This window comes from Canis aureus, chromosome 20 (assembly GCF_053574225.1).
Source record: "Canis aureus isolate CA01 chromosome 20, VMU_Caureus_v.1.0, whole genome shotgun sequence".
Taxonomy (NCBI): Eukaryota; Metazoa; Chordata; class Mammalia; order Carnivora; family Canidae; genus Canis; species Canis aureus.
The window spans coordinates 55,773,610-55,795,354 of NC_135630.1; the positions used below are offsets into that span (position 1 = coordinate 55,773,610).

The 21,745-nt window shown below is 37.7% G+C and overlaps 1 long non-coding RNA gene across 1 annotated transcript in view; it reads right to left on the reverse strand.

Moving 5' to 3' along the window:
* Positions 1-1,021: 1,021 nt before the first annotated feature.
* LOC144291830 (uncharacterized) overlaps positions 1,022-21,745 on the reverse strand; it is a 175,622-nt gene continuing 154,898 nt past the window's right edge. Inside the window, exons 5-6 of the long non-coding RNA XR_013359402.1 lie at positions 1,514-1,564; positions 1,022-1,204 (exon numbers count right to left, since the gene is read on the reverse strand). This is a non-coding gene — a long non-coding RNA (uncharacterized LOC144291830). The remainder of the gene's footprint in view (positions 1,205-1,513; positions 1,565-21,745) is intronic.

Consider the following 21,745-nt stretch of genomic DNA (forward strand, 5'->3'; position numbering starts at 1 on the left):
CTTAGAATAAAAGAAGAATGCCTATCTGAAAAATTTTTAAGCAATGAAGAAGAAAATACATCAACCTCCTAACCTACTACAATAATTTCTATGATTAGGCTTTAAATTTAGTCTAGAGTTTCCTGGAAGCAAAGCAAGGGAAGCAAGCAAGTAAGCAATCAAGAAAGCAAGCAAACAACAAATTAAACCTATGTACTTCTATTAATTATAATAAAACATTAGTTCTTTAAGAAATAATGCTTTTTCCTCCAACTAAATATGGAAGTCATTTATTAGTTCCCACATAAGGCACAGATAGGAAAACTTTCAATGATGATTTTACAGAGAATTAAGAAATAAATATTCTATTACTGTCCTTATATTGAGCCTCAATAAAACAAAGAACATAACAATTAGTCCTAATTCATTGTTTTATGTCAATATAACATACTATGCCAAAGCAAGACTTGGGTATTAAGAATATACATATTTAAAGTCTGTGTCCATTAATTGCTAGCCGAATGACATTGTAAAAATGTCCCTAAATTCTCAAGGCCTGTTCGCCACTTGTGGAATGAATGGCACAATGATATCTACAATATGAATATAATGATTGTTTTTTGATTAAATGAAGTAAATCATAAAGCATCTAGTCTTTTGCCTCATAGAAAACAAAAACTTTCTGTAAACTTTCGGGTAAAAGCTCAAAGAAGGATAAAATGTGGAACACATTAAGAGAGAGATGGATAGAAGGTCATTTTGACTTTTCTTGAGTGTAATCTCTTTCTGTAGGAAGCTATTAAATTGTCGGTTCAGGCTAAACCCTAGAAAATGCCTAGAGCATCAGTATTCTCTTTGGCTAGTAGAAGACGAAAGATTTCAGCCTTGTTTATCTAACAAATATACACGTCCAGAGATTCTGGTTTGTATTCAAGGGCAGCAAACATATTAGGCCTTTAACTTACAAAAATCGTTCTCTTGAAAATACAGCTTTTCTCTAATTATGTCACAGCTGTACCTAACAATACTTTGATACCTTACTTCCTTTGTATGATCTTCCTTGGGGAGTCCTCACAGAGTGGCAGGAAGGCCATGTCCAAGTGATCAAAGGTAGACTTTGAGTATTCCTTCATCATCTTGATTTTGGGGAATGGACGGAGAATAGGAGAAAAGCTCAATTCTGTGAACACAGGCTACAGAAGGAGAAAGGTTGGTATGGATGACCCTACAAGTAGAATTTGATGTAAGGATGAGACAATATATTTTATTAATTTCAGAGTAAAAACAGTACTCTCCATTTTCAAAAAACATAAAATCCAATAAAGAAAACTAGACAGTAAAATAGGCTCACTTCTCATCTACAGGTAGAAATATCATGAAAAGAATGTGAAATGTAGATAAAAACAAAACTATACCGTTTACCCAATTTAACTGTTTTCTAGGACTTGACCCAAATTAGGTAAATCTCTGGATTTCAGTTTCTTCTACTGTATCCCTCAGTTTACTCCAAAAATTAAAGATATCCACAAAGTACCTGGTAGAGTCCTGACACATAGGCAGCATCAAAATTATTAGCTGGAAACTTCTAAAAGATAAAGAAATGGACAATGTCAAGAATTGGAAAATAACTTGAAGATATAGTTACACACACACACACACACACACACACACACACACACACACAAACCCAATAGGATTTGGAACAGTTGCAATTCTATTTTTAGTAGAATAAGTAAATACAGTTATTGAAATCGATCCTCTTGAGCCTTTATTAGAGCGTAAGGAAAGAGGTTTTGGCAGCATGTTAAGAAGCAGGAATCAATCAACAAAAATAATCGATGGGAGTAGATGCCTACCTAAGGACCTGGGATAAAAGAAGTGGGCTTAGGGAGCGACCCTTTTTCACAGTCCAGGTTATAGTAGGTAACTATCACACCTCAATAACAGCTTCTGGCATCAGAGATTGTCCCAAAATGATAGTTTTAGTTGTTTTTTTTTTTTAATCCAGAAAGGACTCAGACCCCTAAGATTTTTTATAACAAATTTCTTGCATTCAGGAAACAATTTCCATAGCTTCTGTGAACACATGATGAGTGGGGTTAATTGGGGAGAATTTCATTGAAAATACAAGTTCAGAGATTCTTACTGCTCATTTGATTAACAAAGATGATTTTTTTTTAGTGAGAAAAATTATCAATGCCAAGGTTGACTATGTATTTTCGTCTAGTCCTTTCTCCTTTGGCTTTAATCCCAATAGATTTATCTGAAGCATCAGACCTTGGAAAAAAGTTGACATGGCCTCATGCACAAAACAACAAACCTGGCAGGCTTCTAAGGTAGAGCACCCTTAAAATATCCCTGTGCCTGCAAGTTGCCTGCAAGTTGCCCGCAAGTTTGACTGCCAAGGGAATTGCCCTGGTTGGCATTCACGTCCAGTGACCTACCAGAGAGAACATAGTGACAGAAGCTTGCCGGCCTGCCTATAGCTAAATAGGTGGTTTCTATCCAGGGCATCTGCTGCATTGTTAAGCAAAACCATATGGAGAGGCAAGTTTAGAGGGACTGGGGTTATTTATATTCACAATGGAATGTCCCTATATTGGGGTCTTAACATAGCATAGGAAATCCTCTTATGATGCTATGCCTAAAGTCCCATTTGTTCGCATAGAGGAGTGAAGAGTCATTTTTACCAAAAAAGTTATACTCAAATTCAGAACGCCGTGATAAATTGGATCTAAGGAAAAAAGTCTAAGCTATTTTGCGACAGCAGCACTTTCCACGTGTTTTATGTTAATATCCCATGCTGGCAAAGTACTTTGTCCTATTTTTTTATATGATTTTAAAGAGAAAAGTGCCTACTTTCTCTATAAGCTTTATAAAAAAGGCCTCCTTAGACTCTCTTCTCTAAGAAATTGGGTCAATGAAGGAGAATGAAATATTAAAAGCACTTTAAGAGGAAAGGGAGCATAGCTATACAAATTAATGTCGTGATCATTTTATTATGTCTATTATTGGTTACAGTAAATGCATAGACCTTGTAATAAATATATCTGGAAGACACATAACCTTACCTCAATCTCTATTATAGTTGTATTTATAATGTGTCTCTCCAATTATTGGAAAGTATATTGATACTTTGCTATGTACTATTGCATTTTATCTATTTGTACTATCCCATGCTTAGCATCACCATAACTACTCCATACAGCAAAACTTACAGAACAAGTGATTGGAAAATGTTCCTTCCCTCAGTTCTTTGTGGAAACTGAATTCTGACTACATAGACAACTCTTAAGAGTGGCTCTATTGGGATGCCTGGATGCCTCAGTGGCTCTATTGGGATGCCTGGATGCCTCAGTGATTGTCTATCAATCAATCAATCACGCTCAGGGCGTGATCCCAGGGCCCAGGGATCGAGTCCAGGAATTGAGTCCAGGGATCCAGTCCTGCATCAGGCTCCCTGCAAGGAGCCTGCTTCTCCCTCGGCCTGTGTCTCTGACTCTCTTTCTCTCTCTCTCTGTCTCTCATGAATAAGTAAATAAAATCTTAAAAAAAAAAGAGTGGCCCTTTTCCTGGGTAGCTTATTCCCTCACGTTTTTCACCTTAGAAGTTTAAAGTTCAACTGAGAAGTGAGTAGCTAAATATTAATTATCAATAATAATCCCCCAATATAGGGGGATTTCCCATCACTCTGCCATTAGGGATGACCTTTCCCTTTTTTTTTTTTAATCATTGAAGTCATTCACTCAAGACCATTCCTCTTAGTAATTGCAATCTACTCTGTATGATAGTTATGTGTGTGTATAAATTGATCTCCTCCAACTACATCATAAATCTTCACAGCACAAAGAACATACCTCAGTCATCTTTGGGAGTTAAAAGAAATTTGTGAGGGAACCCATAGAAAGGTGCAGAGAAGAGCAAGCACTTTGTGCACAAAGAAAAGTCATATTTGTGGTTGCTTAACCTTTCTTGAATTATAATTCTAAAGAGATAGTTTCTGCTATTCTGTAGTATTTCTTATATCATTTTTTTTTGGAATCCTAGGCTATTAAAGCTGTAGAAAACAAAATAAACGTGTTTGGGGTGCAAATTCTTTAATTATTAACCTCTCTTTATCTCAGCTGTGGTATAACAACAGCCAACATTCATTGACCATTTGGTACATATGAGAAACTCTCTAAGTGCTTGATATAAATTTTTATTTGATACTCAAAGGAAACCCTTTGGAAGGGCCAATATAATGCCCTTTTTATAAGTGAGAAAATTGAGGATAAAAATATGTAAAGCAAAATTGGTAGAGACAGAATTAGAGTCCAGTTCTGTCCACTCCAAAATCTAATACATTGAAATAATAATAGTGGTGATGATTTCTAAAACTAGAATAATGAAATGTAATTTAAATATTTAAGTAAAGTGTTGATAAATCATCTACCAGATGATATAAGGAATGCATATTTATCTAAAAAAAGAAATAAGACATACTATGAGAGGCAGGGGGTTATTTTTGAGTGGATGAATCAGAGATTTCTTGAGAGAGTTGGAAGATGTAAAGGGTTAGCAATAGGTAAAACTATGACACTTGGGAATTGGGGCATTCTAGAAAAAAGAACATAAATACACACAGATGGGACACTATGAAATATGTATTCTGAAAGTCCCTGATTCTGTTTGCAAGAGTTTAGAGTACTTAGAGGGATAGAGAAGTCTTACACACATGATAAGGAATATGAATTGTATTCCATTGGTAATGTGGACTAAGTAAGGCTAAGCTGTGCTTTGAAATAAATTGATGTGATTTAAAATAAAATAATTGATCTGGTAGTTGCATTAAGGTAATTCTAGGAGGGGCTGAAGGAGAGAAAAATCATGTAATCCAACTCTCTAAATAAAAATAAAGAGACTCTGGTTTGCAGCCGAAGAATGAAAGGAAGTTAGACCACCTTGCAGAAATAAATTCCATATGGCTTAGCTACATAGGGAGAATCAATTCAAAGATAATAGCAAGATTTTGCCCTGAAAAACTGGCCATTAAAATATTTGGTTTGAGAAGAAAATATTAAGTGTATTTGGTATGTGTTAAATTTAAGACGCTAACCAGACACTCAGGACTATCTGGCTAGTTGTTGGGATTGAATCACTGGTCAGGTGATTTGAGAAAAAAGAATGCGAAAGTGATCTGGGGAGAGAGAACGCCTGAAATCCAGGCAATGCATTAAGTGGTGAGTTATACCAACATGCCTTTCCTTTCCTCATCTTATTTCTATATTATTGTGCATTGAGGCTGTTCCAAAAACTAATGTGAGTTTTTAAAATAAGTTTTCACTAATTTTAATACAGAAAAGGACATACATCCATGTTTGGATAATAAAACACAAATACATTCTACATTCCTAATATTTAGAAAAGAAAACAAATAGGTCCTAGCCCTAAGAAATTTAAAGTTCATGAAAACATATTGAAATCATGTCTCAAAGCAATAGGAGAAAGCATGTTAATTGATAATTTGCAGAACTCCCAGCACCAACCCACAAGTGAGGAACACTAGAGAAACAATGTGCCCTTCCATATTAATTGACTTCAATCCTTTGAGCATACTGTCTAATGAATAGATCAGGGTGAAACAGTGGACAGCTGGATATCAGAGGAGCATGTGATGCAACTGCATGACACATGGATTGGTTTACAAGATCAAAAACATAGCTTAAGGGAAGAACTCTTGGAATGGATTACAGATTGGCTTGGGGACAGGAAACCAGTGTCAGCCAGTGGGAGGGTACTAGATGGCAGGCAGCTAATAAGCAGAGGACAGTCATTTGGTCTTCCCATGCATGTCCCTGAGACTTGTTTAGAGGATTTTTGGAGCATTTGAACTTTGCCATGGTGAGGCAGAAGAGAAATAGAATTGTTGGGCTAGGAATAGGAATCCCAAAGGAGGCCCCCCACTGGAGCCCCAGTGAGCAGTTTGCCCCAATCCCCAATGAGATTAACACAGAAATTCAGAGTAAGGCAGTTAGAACCCTTTATAGAAATTTGAAAGACTATCTCATGTCTGGAGAACCTAGTAAAACAAAAATGTAGAAGTTTTATCTGTGTATCTTTTTATTTTATTTTTCTATTAGTTCAATTCTATAGTATTTTATATTTTAAAAATTGTGACAGTTTGGTAGCTAAAAAAAAAAAAAAGTCCTTCCCCACAGATAGCTTGAGAAACATTGGCCTCAGAGTACATCTTTTGTTTGGTAATTGGAATGAGGCCTCCTGTTTCTGACGGAGATAACTATTTGAGATTTTGGAGCAAGATATTTTTCAGGGAAATTCCTGAAAAAGGTAGAAAACACACACACACACACACACACACACACACACAAGATTTGGGAAATCTCATGAAGGAATGATTTTCATTTGGTGGATCTTAGGCCCAGAAATCTGTATTTCTTTCTTTAAACTCTGGGTGACTCCTATAATCATAGAGCTTTGGAAATACATCAAGAGAAGCCAACAGTGGTAGCTCCCTTGTTAGAATCATGAAAAAAAATGTCTCAAATTATAAATCACACAGATGTGGTGTTGTATGTGTTTGTGTGCGTCTTTGTTTAAAGGCAAAGTTGTAGAAAATATCAGGCACTCTTAAAAAAACAAAAAATTCCCAACAGTGAGGTAAAGGAGTTGTGATGACTTATCAGGCTGACAAAGTGCGAGCCCAACATAACTTACTGATTTGGGTCTCACAGCCACTCTGTGAACATGAACTCCCTGTGAACATGAGCTCCCAGTCTCCCCACACTCATGGTCCTGATGCAGTGGCATAGTCAACCACTTCTTTCTTCTCTCCTTCCCATTTCTTCTTTCTTCTTATCTCTCTTCTCATTGTCTCTTCCTACATTTCTTTCATTCATTTTCCTTCTTCCTTTGATTTTCTTACACTAACTCCTCTTTCCTCATCCTTTTCCCTTCTGTTTCTTCATTCTCCTTTATTCATTTAATTTTCCAATAACTATGCATTGGTAACTTCTCAGGGCAAGATAATGTGTAGAAGCTGGAGAAGAGATGAGCCTCCAGGCTATTAGGATGATAGTCCAGGCTATAGATGGATTGATAAAGCAGTCAGCTATTCCTCCAATACTAGATTAACTAACTCTTGATTCTTTTTTCTCCTTTCCCTTCATGACCAAGCACAATAAAACTGACACTTTCAAAGACCCCCAATTCAAACTATAGGATAATAAGATTTAGCCCTGGATCCAAATTTTTGTGTATATAAATTCTCAATTAGTATTTGCTTTACAAGGACAGAGGATTTCTTTTCTTTAGGTTTTACCAACCAAGATATTTCCTTTCTTGTTCCCTCATAACTGAACTGCCTCACAACTTTGTCCTTCTTACCTCACCATATACACAGTAATGGTCAGCCCCACTGCTTTGCTTTTATCCTAAGGTTGAGACCCCAAGTCTTGTAGATTATGTCTTGAAACTGCTCTGACGTGTATATAGGCACTCACACTGTCCAATGATAAGACCAGAGATGTGTATTTCTGTTTGATTACCTATTGCTGGGTTAAAATTGCCCCCAACATAGTGGCTTGAAACAACAAACACACACTGTCAGTTTCTGTGAGTCAGGAATCCCAGGAACATCTTAGCTAATTTGTTCTGGCTCAGGGGCTCTTGTGAGGTTGCATCAAGATATCAACTGGGGCTGCAATCAATTAAAGGCTTGATTGGGGCTAAAGATCCATTTCCAAGATAGCTTAATTTTATGATTATTGCCTAGAGGCTTCAGTTTAATGCAGATAATTGATAGAGGGCCTCCATACCTTGATACACGAACCTTTTATAGAGCTACTTAAGTGTTGTCACCCCAGGGCAGCTAGCATCCCCCAAAGCAGAAGATCAAGAAAAAGGGCAAGGAGAAGGCATCAGTACCCTTTATGACCAAGTTTCAGAAATTGTGTACCATCACTTCCCCTTTTTTGAACATGACTCACTAAATTCAATCTACTTCAAATGGAGGGAAATTAGGCTCTTCCACCTAACAGGAAGATGATCAATAATAGTAAAGAATAAATGACATTTCAGTGTATTTGACTCCTTCATATCATTATATATCTAAATCAGTGTCAAATCTTTCTTTTTAAATCTCCTGTTCAAAAGTCATTCAGCTCATATGTAACTTTAGGATAAAAATCTCATTCTTTTTTTGAGTACATATTTCTTTTATGATCTCTTTATGTCTGACATAATTCTTCTTCTATAAGCCTATATCAACTTGACCAAAATATTAGTACTTTCATTTACTAAGAATCCGCAACATCCTATCCATCCTAGTTTCTCCATTAGCTCACCAATGCTTTGCAAATCAAGTGTATATATTTACTTCTTAGAACCAAGCTTTGCCCTTAAACTAAAACTCCTATTTCTCTTTTTTCCCCCTCATGATAACAAAAGAATTGTTAGCCTCTGCTGCTGTAAGTCTCAGCAGAAGCCATGATCAATCAACGTGAAGTTCAGACAAAATAGGGATAGCACAGGAAGTATTGTTTTAAGCCTAAAGGGGTCTCTCTTGATTTGACACTAAGTGAAAGGAGAACTATATCTGTTCTGTTGACAGATGTATGCCCAGTACCTGAAACAATGCCTGGCACACAGGGGCTCATAAACAACACTTACTAACCACAACAATAAATAAAAGTGAGTGGATAAGTGAGCTGAATGAAATATCATCCGTGGAATTCACCCTAAAAGATTGTCGCTGAGAATTTTGATGTTTTCATTCTTCCACATTGCCCAGGCCACAATACTGCAACTTATCTTTCCGATATGCTCTTGTCAAACAAAGTGCCAATATCTGTTTACCCAGTTTTATTTACTCATTATTTATTCACTTTAAAGCAGGTACATATAAATCCATGAACTTATTTAGAAGCCACTTTATTCTCAATTAAAAAATAAATTCTCATAATTTTGATTGTGGCACCCAAGAGAAAAATATGTACTATTGGAAATATTGTATTTGTGGTGAAAAATAATCTAAATACCAATCATATCATTATACTCTTATCCTAAACCCACATAGTAATATAAGCATTTTGATCCTTTGTCCAGACAAGAGCTTTGTCTCCCCTACAAAATCCCATCAGCTGCTATTGATGGCCATTTTCTTACCTGAATCCTAAATCATGAGCCACAGCCATTCTTTTTTCCATAAAAGGTAGGAAGGAAGGAGAAAAGAAGGGGGTGAAAAAGCAATTAATTAACATAAAATGAGTAGCTACAGTCTCTGCTTCCAAAGCTGGTCACAAGGTCCATGTTAGTTACCACAGCTGCCACTATCCACTCATACCTTTAGAACCTCAGTTAGATGGGGTTCTTTAGATAGTGAGATGACCCAAATCATTATCCCTCACAGAATATGAATCCTTAATGATCCCTTTATTAGGTTTTTATGGCTTTCCATTGACCAGGATGACTGAGCAAGAAAACATAGTAAGAAATACATTAGTAAATCATCTAGGTTCCAAATATAGTTCCCTTTATCCTAATTGTTTAATAGCAAGCCATTTACCCCTAGTAATTGGTATATCTACCTCCACCAGGCCAGAATAAGGATTCCTTTTTCTGTGAGAACTCAGAAATAGGAAAAACCAGGTGGCAGATATAGCTACCACCAGAGAATACAGCCATTGCTTTGGGTGATGGGCACATCATAAGACCAGTCATGCTTCCTTTGCTATAAAATATGTTCTCTGGTTGGAGGTATGTTGGATAGAGTATCATGATAAAGCAGAAATGTAAATCAACAAATGGTAATGCTGCCCAAAGTTCTCCAGGCAGGAAAGGCAAAACTGTTCCTAAAATTTGAGAATGCTCCTATGAAAACCAAGCACTGACTTGGCCATGAGGGAAAGGATCAAATGTATTCAAGTGGCTATTAGGTAGCCAGATGAATCTTCCAGAAATTATCCTAGCAGGACTCAACGACTTCAGGCTATTTGGGTAGGGAGGGAATCAGCAGTGGTAGTTGCAAGAAGAGCCTGGATGAGGGTGTGCAGTTGAGTTTGTAGAGTCTATTTCTGACTAAGAAGCAGTCTTAGAAGACAAAAGATATTCAGAGAAAAAATTAAGGAGCTGTTTACTGAATGTGGCTTTAACTTAGGCTTTAAGAAAAATCTAACTTCTTTCCTAAACTCTAATACCCAGGCACTGAAAGTTATCCAAGAAAGGAAATGGACTCCTTATTCAGAGTAAAGGAAAGAACAGGTTGTGAAGATTCTACAAATTTTGGTGGTTATGAGTTTTTCTTAAAAGACAGGATGAGTAAAATATACCGCACATTGGATTACTCACAATCCCCTTGGCCTCCTTTTTGCACATGTATTTCTGTACTATAAACTTTTCCTACTCAAACTGTGGTCCGTGGAGCAGTACCGGCATCACCTGCGACCTCATTAGCAATGGCCACCAGACCTACTAAATCTGAACCTGCAGTTTAACAAGATCTACAAGTGATTCGTTATACACCTTGAGTTTTGAGAAGTACTGCTGGAGACTCCGTTACCCTCCTTTTTGGCCAGAGTTCCTCACATGACCTACGCTCTGCCAAGCAGATATACCTGTATATGCATAAGGTTCGGGGTAATGAAGCGCACAATGTACAGAAGATTTCAAACTTGACCTTGTATCAGAAACACAAATCCTCAGGCCTTCCCCCTACAGCAGTTGAGTCAATAGGTCTGGGGTAGAGTTGAAGAATTCACATTTCCAACAGGTTACCAGGTGATGCCAATGCTGCTTCCAGGGACCACACTTTGGAAACCAGTCTTAAACAGCATCCTGGCAAGGGCGCTCGATCCTTCTGAAGCTAGCAGCAGTGGGAACACTTGCCCGATGCAACATCTTCCTGATATGGCAAAGGCATTGGGTTCCAAGGCCAATGGCAACAGCAGCTTCTTTAGCAAGCCAGTTTTCAGTGAGGTTCTGGGCACTGTTCCCAGAAGCTCAGCCTAGAGTCGGTACTTTTAGCTCTCCCAATAATTCTGTGAACTGTCATAAATCCCTTTCCAAGTAAACTTGCTAGGTCAGATTCTGTTGCCTACAACTGAAAACCCTGGCCAAAGGAGATCTTACAGACACTTAACAGAGCAATTTTAGGGACGGCATTTGTTGTGTAGCTCAGTTCACCTCTTAGTCCATTCAGGCCACAATAACAAAATACCAAGACTAGGTGACCTATAAGCCACAGAAATGTATTTCCCACATGTCTGGAGGTTAGAGGTGTGAGATCAGACTGTTAGCATAGTCTGATGAGGGCTCTCTTCCAGGTCAGACCTCTCATTGTATCCTCACAAGCAATCTGAGCTTCTTTTTAATAAAGACACTAATCACCTTCCAAAGCCTCCCCTCCCCCCCTTAAGTCCACTGACTTCCTCGGGAGCTGGAGTTTTGACATCGACATTGGGGGGAATACATTCAGACTATAACACCTGGATAGATCAGCAGATAGCAGGTTTTACTAACACACTTTAGTCAAAAATTTAAAAATGCATAAAAATGTCTCCTGTGTCAGATGTTCTAGGAACCTAATTACATAGCAGGAGACTGAATGTAGCATGGGTTCAGGACAAGTGAGGAACATTTGGCATCTGGGATCATCGAAAGGGCCTAAACTCAATACGTGACGCGTGAGTAGAACCTGCCTTAAATCTTAGCATGGTGAGTAACAAAAATCACATTTTTTAAAACAAAGAAAGATCTCATGTTTAATGTCCATTGAGAAATAGTCAATGGTATTTGGTTTGGGTATTCAAACCACATCATGAAGCAGCAATGAAAGGCCTGACTTCTGATCATGCATAAACATACATTTAAAATAATCTTTCACAGCAATTAGAGCTAATTATATGTACTAAATATACCTTCTCTTAGAAGCAGGACTTGCTACTGGGTTATGATGATACCATTGTCAAGTGCTGGCTCCCTGAATACCACCAACATAGCCTGTTGATTTGTTGAGGCAAAGCTAAGTTTGTTGCTTACCGTGTAAGGCAAGATACCACCCCGGCAGTGCTTTGGCAGTGTCTCAGAGAGAGACGAGATCAGAATTTATTAAGAATTGAAAGTTTGGTTTAAGGTAATCTTGATTTAGGAGGTGGGATTGGTTAGAATAGGGTAAAGACCATAAAACAGCAAGGCTAGGACTTCAGAGACAAAGAGCTCAAAGAATTTGCGGGTACAAACTGTTAAGTTTTCTGTTGAAGAGTTAAAGCCTTAGCATGGCAAGAGTTTTATGAAATAATGAAGTTAATATAGATAGTATGCTGTGGGGCAACGTAGCTTCAGTCTTCAGTGTCTAAGCTTTGTGTATGTGTTGGGGCAGAGCTAAATTATTTTGATTCTCACAACCCACTAGAAAGTTAAATTCTCACATTCTACTAGAAATAATACTCTTCAGAGAAGAAACCTTTTACTACCAATGCCTCACAAATATCTGGCACTGAATTAAATGTTGGAAGGAAAAAAAAATGTTGGAAGGAAAGAAGGGAGGGAGGAGGAATTCACTATGGACTTTTTTTTAAAGATTTTATTTATTTATTTGACAGAGAGAGAGAGAGAGAGAGAGAGCAGGCTCACAAGTAGGGGGAGTAGCAGAGGGAGAGGGAAAAGCAGGCTCCCCACTGAGCAGGGAGCCTGACACAACATGGGACTTGATCCCAGGACCCTAGGTTCATGACTTCAGCTGAAGGTAGATGCTTAATTGCTTAATCGACTGAGCCAACCAGGTGCCCCCACGATGGATTTCCTGCAGTCTCTTAGAAGTTGTGAAGGGTCTGATAGGAATCGAATATTTTTTGGGGGGGGGGGGGAACTATCAAATATTTTCTCGTATGGCAAAGAATGTCCTGAATGTAATATAAAACCAACAGACGGGGAAGATTCTGGTGGTCACTGGGAAAGTAGGTTGCTAAAATGCAAATCATACAATTTGAGTCTAAAAGGGGGACGGTACCCCCACCGAAAGCAACAGTTTGGAGGGTCCCCGAGTTCTAGACATGCAGACAGCCAACCCCTGTGACAAGAGTATTGTCCATGTGAATTGAAGTCAGCACAGGGCAAATCGGAATGGAAGGTCGGATGCCCTCTTTCAAAAGTGCTGCATCTTGCTACACATTTATGATGAACATCAGCCCCCAGGAGAATAAGAGGGGGGGACATCTTAAATTTGACTGATTTAAATTTGAAATCACTGAGAAACCACTAAAACTGTAAGTTACTAAATGAAGTTTTTCTGCTTCAGACTGAAAAGGGGGCTCAAGATTAAAATTAAGTCTAGTTATGGAAAGAAAGTAATATTTTTGCATCTCTGTGGCTCATGCAATTTTTACATTGCTATACAAACATATATTTTTCCTTTCCAATAAAAGGATTAGGCTCCAAAAATCCCTGTGCCAGCAGAATTCATATTTCCAAAAAAAATAAGCCTTTAAGGGAAAAGTAAGTTTGGGCCACCAAGGTTGAATGAAGCTATGAAAGTTAGTATAAATAGGCATTTTTGTTCTTAAAAGCCAAATAATGGAGACAGAACACTAAAATCTCTTTCCAGAATCTCCGACAACATACCTATATACGTATTTTCTGCTTTGTAGCAGATGACCTACCGCTCCTCTGCTCTATCCAGGCTGTATTCCATATAACGTAACATGCTTTTCTGGATAGATGAATAGCCTGTTGAACCCTGCCTCCTGGGTCACAGTGACTCCAAATTCATCCGGTAACTTGACTGAGAAAACCCTGTGCAACGTGTATTCAAGCAGCGAGGAATACCAAATAGGCACCGCTGAGGCCTTCGTACGACTCACTAGCAGAACTTTGGGTCTGCTCATGACAGTTCCACACTAGAACACACGCACTTCTCTTCCTTCTAGCCTATGGGATGAAGTTCTAACTTTATCTCAGCTGCCTTAATTTCTCCCAAAGCTGCATTTAAAAACATCTCTCTCCTGCTCTGCCACCTGCTTTATCTCTTTTGTCTCCTTTTCGAATTCCCAACTCCTTACTCCCTCTTTTTCAAGCTATCCCCAACAGGTGTGCATCTAATCAAAGGAAGAGTCTCCCGATTGGGGGAAAGCATACAAAAGTAAACCCCATATGTACAATTTCATGAAAGGGAAATTGCTTTTGATAAGAGCTTTTCGTAAATGAAATTATGTGCGAAAACTGCTACAGTAGTTCTGCGGACAAACTGCTGGAGAAGCACTTAAAATAGAAACTTCAACACCAGGCAGCTGGAGTCAAGAGGAATTCATTGTAGTAGAAACCTATGCCAGGAGAATTCACATTTCCAAATAATAAGTCTTTGAGGAATAGATAAGATTGGACAACCAAGATTGAAACTATGAAAATTATCATAGCCAACTTTCAGTAGAAATAGGGTTTTTGCCTATAAATCCACTAATAAGAAAACCACAGTCAGATAAACATGTTTCATTTATTGATTCATTTATTCAACAAATATTAAGAACCTAATATGTTCTTACATCTGGATTAAATACTGGAAATACAAAGGCAAGTAAATACACACTCTGGCCCTGCACTCATGGTTCTCAAAATTTAGTTTCGCCATGCAGTCCCTCAAGGAGAGAGAGGGAGAGAGAGAAAAAAACAAAAAACATGAAAACAACTAACTTACTTCAGTTTACTGTGTTTTTAAAAAAAACATTTTATTTATTTATTCATTAGAGAGAGAGAGAGAGAGAGGCAGAGACACAGGCAGAGGGAGAAGCAGGCTCCATGCAGGGAGCCCGATGTGGGACTGGATCCGGGGACCCCAGGACCACACCCTGGGCCAAAGGCAGATGCCCAACCACTGAGCCACCCAGATGTCTCCAGTTCACTGTGTTTTTAAAACCAATCAACTCTAAAATAAGATCCAAATTTGTTTTCATGATCACTCAATATTTTGTTATTCCATATTTTTTCCTTAGTACTTTTTTGCTTGTTAGTATTTTAAAATCCCATTTTTAGTACACATCCTTCTTTAACAGTTTGATACTAGTGAAATATCCTTAGACTGCATTCTTTCCACCAATAAAATCTAGATGCATTGCTAATAGGAAGGTCATAATCCTACCATTTCTATAGGATTCATGATCTACTTATGATGTAGAAGAAACCATATTCAGTCTTTCCTGGAATTGTTTCATTCGCTGATTCATAAGTGTATGTCTGCAGGCAGAAATTCATTTCAACAAATATTTGATGAGCAATTACTAATATGCCTGCCATTGAACTGAGCCATGAAGATACATAAGATAGTAAGTTATAAGCTCTGCCAAATAACTACTAGACTACTACTACTGTTATAAATAATAATAATTCAATATCCGTGCTATAAAGTAGAAACAAATTACTTTTGGAGTAAAGATTGACCAGTTCTGCCAAAGTACATTGATCAAGGTGTCACAGAAGGTATTTATTTGATCGAGTCCTCAATAAATGCATAGCATTTTACTCTAAAACGATTTGTTCAAAACAGGATCTTATGAGATGTGTACCCCCCAGTATTCCGAGGTATTGGGTTTGTTAGTATTCTAGTTCTACATTTTCTTTGACCTAAGCACCCCACTAGTAACGACATGCTCCTTAATTGGACTAGCCTGTTGTGAAGCATGCTTTTAAATACCTTGCTTTTTCTTTCAGAATATGCAAACCACAGGTGTCATTGGTTGACTGAGCTGTTTCTAATAAATGCTTTGCTGTGAAAAAGTTCTGCATAAAACTAATCAAATCAGATCTTACAACGTTATCTTGTGGTGCCTCGAGTGCCAATAGTGTTTTCTGATAGATGACACTTCTCTAAAGGAGGGGACATGAAGGTCTAACCAACAATCCCTCCATTAATAAAGCTGGTGGAGTTTGCACGAACTCTTCTTCTAAGAAAACAGTGACATTATACATTAGTGTTTGGAACTGAAAACTTAGTCTTAACCCCAAGACTCAACACACAACCATGGTAATTTAAGTTTCAAAATTGAAAACTAACACTGAAAACCAATGGGGTTATTTAACTTTGAAGGACTACACTGAGTAATTCTAAGCCCTGGGCCTGTTAGAGAGTGTTTCTCCAGGCAAACTAACCCTTGAGAATTGACTTTTTTACTCTTATAATGATTTTGCAAATAGGCTGAAAGTTACTTGCATCTGGCTGGTAGGCAGGTACTCTGAACGTCCTCAGCGCTGGGGAATGGACAAGGAGGAAAGAAAAATCCTAAAGGGAATGGCAACATGAGCTTCCCCCAAAAACTTGATAGTATCCTCACCCTAGTCAAGTAGTCTCAGTGGACTTGAGTCATCATTGTGGAACCTGAAGTCCACAGAAACTTGCCTGAGCCAAAGGCAATATGCTTCCTCATCTCCTTTGTCTGTGTCTCATAAATTGTATTCTTTACCTACAACAAAAGACTTATATTTCTTCTGTCCATTAGCATTTCTCCATGGATCACCATCAGCCTGTGACAACTGCATAGGCTATTATCTGGTGTGTTAAATAAATATAGTTGATCTTGATTTAAAGTGGTTCTACATCATCAGCTTCTAATGCAGCTACTCTCAAAAATCTCTAAAATATGTATGAAGATACTCCCTCTCAAAGGGCAAAAATCTTCAACACTGAAAATAATATCTACTGGCAACTCAATACCAAAATCTGAGACAAATACAAGTATAAGGAAAAAAACCTAAATTGAGAAACCCTATTCAAAATTTATCTTATTAAAAAGACTACATGTAAAAAGGAGAAAAGCATATTATACCTTACTTTTTGTACCATTATTTTAGGTTTAACTCAGTATGTGTTAAAAATAAAACAATACACAAGTAGAGCTCCCACCTCTCTTACCACTTTCTTGGATGAGGAGAGTGCTGTTTCTGTAACACACCCTTAAACCCTACAACCTTTATAAATCTTGTCCATGAGAGGAGTTCACGGGAAATAGTTGAGAAAGACAGAAGGGGAACATTTTAATGCACATTTTATCTTAGAAGGTCTGATCCCCAGAAGTAGGGTTATACACAGACAAAAAGAACTCTGAACAAAGTACATGCTTAAAATAAAAATTTTCAGTGACCTCCACACCTAGTGGCAAAGAATGTTTATATACAAGGAGGAAAAGTAAAGGGTTTTGGTAAACAGCTAATCATCTCTGCCTCATGTACAGCTCTAGCAGATTAATTCCAGACAGATATTAGAATTTGCTCAGAAGCTGGCACATTGCCTTCCCCTCCTGTTATAGCCCTACGAGAGGAATTTCTCTATTGTTCAAGACTGTGGCAAATGGGACGAGCACTTTGACCACCTGGCATAGTATCAATTTAAAGTATTAGATCAGGGTTAGATCCAAATCCTATTAAGCCCGGAGCTGCCTTTTTATGGTAAATAGTTTGTAGAATCCCCATTACTGTCCTGAAGTTAAATTAATATATGATAGGAACTATTCACACAAATATTCTTCAAAAATATTAATATCGTACCTTAACTGTAATATAAAGTAAAAGGATAAAAAAGGTAATTTGTAATAAAATGATATGTATTTTCAAATGAAAATGTTCAGGTATAATAAAAAGAAGCCATATGAAGTAGTCAGATGTTTGTGTCTATACTTAGAATCAGATGAATGTGACAACTACAAATGGAGTCAGGTACAGGTGTGTTGCATTGGCAACTCAAATACCACAAATGGCGTTGCCATTGGTGATATGATTTTCTAAAATGGTGAGCAACTCTTGATAGAGTTTTAACAAAACATATTATAATCTTTTCTCAATTTACAATGTAGCTGCATTCCTAGAAATTTCAGCATATATTAAAAATCACACAAAAACACTTTGTGTTTATATGTAAAGTGGAATTAGGTTTTAGGTTCAAATAATTATAAGTTGATCTTTTTCACCTACATGAATGCTGGAAGAATATTTGAAAATCATGTAGGATTCAGAACTGTGTTTCATTTCAAGGTCTGTCCTGCACATTGCAGGCTGTCTTAAATCATTGATTCACACACACTGTTGGTAATGCCACCAAACGTCACAATAAGCAAAGATGCGCCCACAGATTTAAAAAATGCCCTAGGGTGTGATATTTCCCTGTTAAAGAATCCTCAGAAAGCAAGGCAAGTGTGGTTAGTGTACAGAAAGTAGAAGAAAGTAGTATGAAATGAGTCAGAGTGGTAGGAAGGGATAGAATTACATTGCTGTTGTTGTTAAGTATTATGGGAAACCAACAGAATATTTTAAAAAGGAAACAACATGATTTAATATTTTGTTTATTTTTAAATATTTTATTTACTTATTCATGAGAGACAGAGAGAGAGGTAGAGAGAGAGGCAGAGACACAGGCAGAGGGAAAAGCAGGCTCCATGCATGGGGCCCGATGTGGGACTCAGTCCCAAGACTCCAGGATCACTCTCTGAGCCGAAGGCAGACGCTCAACTGCTGAGCCACCCAGGCATCCCTAATATGTTATTTTAAAAGATCACTCAAGGAGCATCCAGTTGGCCCAGCCGGTAAAGCGTGTGACCCTTGATCGCAGGGTTGTGAGTTCAAGCTCTACGATGGGTGTAGAGATTACTTAAAAATAAAATCTTAAAAAAAAAAAAAAAAAGATCACTGTTTACTGTGTATAGAATGGATTATAAAGGTACAAGAGTGGAAGAATTTATAGACCAATTAGGAAGCCATTGAAAATAGATGGGGAAATATGATAATGCCTTGTACTAGGGTGATAGAGACAAATATGGGGAAACTTGTGTATTCAAGATTTATTTTTGAGATGAAGACAAGTAAGGTCAGATTGAGAGGCTAAAGAAAGAGAAGTCAAGAATGCTTCATAGGTTTTTTGGCAACTAGGGAAATGGTGGACATTTTTTGAGATGGAAAGCATTGGGGAATGAAGACTTTTTGGTGATAAAACAGGAGTTTTATTTTATATATGCTCAGATGTCTACTAAATATGCAAATAGAAGTATCAAATAGGCATTGTCTATATTGGTCTGGAGGTCAGTGAAGTAGAAAAATGAATTGGATTACTTAAGCTAGAGAGCATATAAATGGATCAAACTCTGACACAATCATAGGTGGCACCAGAAAATAACCTATTAAATGAGGCTGAGAAAGAGTAGCCAATGAGGTAGGAATGGTATTACTGAAATCAAGAGGAGGAAAGGTTCTTACAGACCCACATCTTTGCTGAATTATACTGAAAGATTGAGTAAGAAGAGGGTAGAGAAGTGATTATTGGTGTTGGCATCATAGAAGTGATTGGTGACTTTTGTAAAAGCAGTTTCAATGTGGTAATGAGGACAGAAATCCTACTGGATTTTGTTAGGAGAAAACAGAGGGTGGAATCAGATGCAACTACATATAACTTCTTCAAAAAGTTTTGATGTAGGGGCACCTGGATGGGACAGTGGGTTAAGCACCTGCCTTTGGCTCAGGTCATGGGATTGTGACCTGCATGGGGCTCCCTGCTCAATGGGGGAGTCTGCTTCTCCCTCTGCCCCTCACCCCACTTGTGCTCTCTCTTGCTTTCAAATGAACAAATAAAATCTTAAAAAAAAGTTTTGATGTGAAACAGCAAAAGTAAATGAGATAGAACTGGAGGGAAACGTAGGAACTTTTTAAGTGTGAAATTTTGTGCTGATAGGAATCAATCAGTAAAGAAGAAGTGGTAGCTATGGAAAAAGAACAAGATATATGGGGTACTGAAAAATAAGAACTTAATAATCAAAATCTGAATTTAGTAGATCTGAAAAGTGAGGCAAAGAGTATTAGATGCTGTTAGTGTTCCACACACATCCTCTTTGCACTCACCTCCACATGCTAAGAGCTGGTTACTAGGAAATAGTTGTAACTCTGCCTAAGGACTATTTTTCTACACACAGCAATGAAGCTGGCCTACAACGGTGGGCAGACTGAAAATACCAGAGATGTAATGTCCCCCAAGCAGTTTTTTAACCAAGATGAGTGAGGAATTGGTAGATAAATACAATGCAGACTCCCATTCTCCCATCCATAGAGCACAGGGGAGTAACACTTGTCAGCAGATTCTACTTTGTGGAATGGAGACCTATTGATGATATTGGTACATCCAGGGATCCCTCATACACATCAAGTAAATTACTTAATTCTGTGACCTCTGTGTGTCAGACATAGAGATACCTAATGCAGATGGCTGGACTCTAAGTCCAAGTCATCGGCATCTGTCACAGGGATCAGTCAGGAGTCTCCTAACTAGCAAAGATACAATCTCTCTTACCAACCCACATTCATTCTGCTCAAAACACCCAGAGACTTCTTTCTAAAACACAAAATTGATCTTCCTTGTTTAGATCCCGTTAGTGCTTCCCATTACTCTTAAGACGGAGTCTTTAAAATTCCCGGTTTCCTTCCTGACTACCCTTCCACCTTCCAAGCTCATCTGAGCTGCTTAGTTTTTCGTATCTCACTAATCTGGATTTCTTTTGGTTCCTTGAACCTGCCCTATTTTTCCTACTTTTATATAGGCTATATCCTCTATTTAAAAAATCATTTCTCAGGTGCCTCAGTGGCTCAGTTGGTTGAACAACTGACACTTGATTTCAGCTCAGGTCATGATCTCATGGCTGTGGAATCAAGCCTTGCATTGGGCTACATGCTTAGTGTGGAGTTTGCTTGAGATTCTCTTTCTCCCTCCCCCCTCTGTCCTCCCCCCACTCCCATGTGCGTCCACACACTCTTTTCTAAAATAAAATCTTTAAATAAAATAAAATCATTTCTTCTCCTGAGCTCCACATTCTTCATCAGCTAACAGATCTTTAGGTGTCACCTTAAATATTTCTCTATCAACAAGTTTTCATTGATACTGCCTATCCCCTCACCGTCCTAGAATGAGTAAAGTCTATCATATGATCCCACAGCATGGTGTGGTGTTTCTAATCCTTCCCACACTTAAGTTTAGTCACCTCTCCCACTAGCCTGCAACCTCAATCCTCATAAGGACTGTATCCCCAACTTCTAACAGAATAAGAACTTAATATTTGAAGAAGCGAATTAATGAACAAAAATTCTTGCTGCTTCAGACACTATTAAAACTGAGACCCCAGAAAATAGGTGGCTAGAAGACTGAGAGTATATTATATATAACCATTTTTTACAATTATTAAAAAAATTATAATAAAACAATAAAATACTAGAAAGGAACAGTTCAAACTGCTGAGTGGCTTTCTTCCACCGTATCAGGAGCAGGGAGAGTGAGAGACCCACAATGGTTTTCCGTATTTTGAAGATAATCTAAAAGGTTCATATACTAAATTGATATTGAAAACATTTAATGACAGAAAATTATCCATTGCTCAGATTCATAAAAAAAAAAATACATGCACCTAAGAATTTCAAAGCTCAGTTCTTGTAACTCTTAGCTTAAATTCTGAAACATCATCTAATTGGTTTTCAAACACTTTTAGCATTTTAATCCTTTATTTTCAACAGAAATCTTACATGGAAATATGATACATAAAACAGTTACAAACATATTTTTTTCCTTGAAACAAGATGGGAAACAAGGCAAGCCACAGAGACTGCACTCTACTCAATCTTTCCTTCCAGAGCAGCCTTGGTATAGGTCCCCAAAACTTAGGCGATGGAAGATACAGTTTGAAAACCATGCCTGTCACTCAAACACAATAAGAAAAATAAACTCAAGCCTCTTAATCTACAAAATGAAGCCCCAAATGAA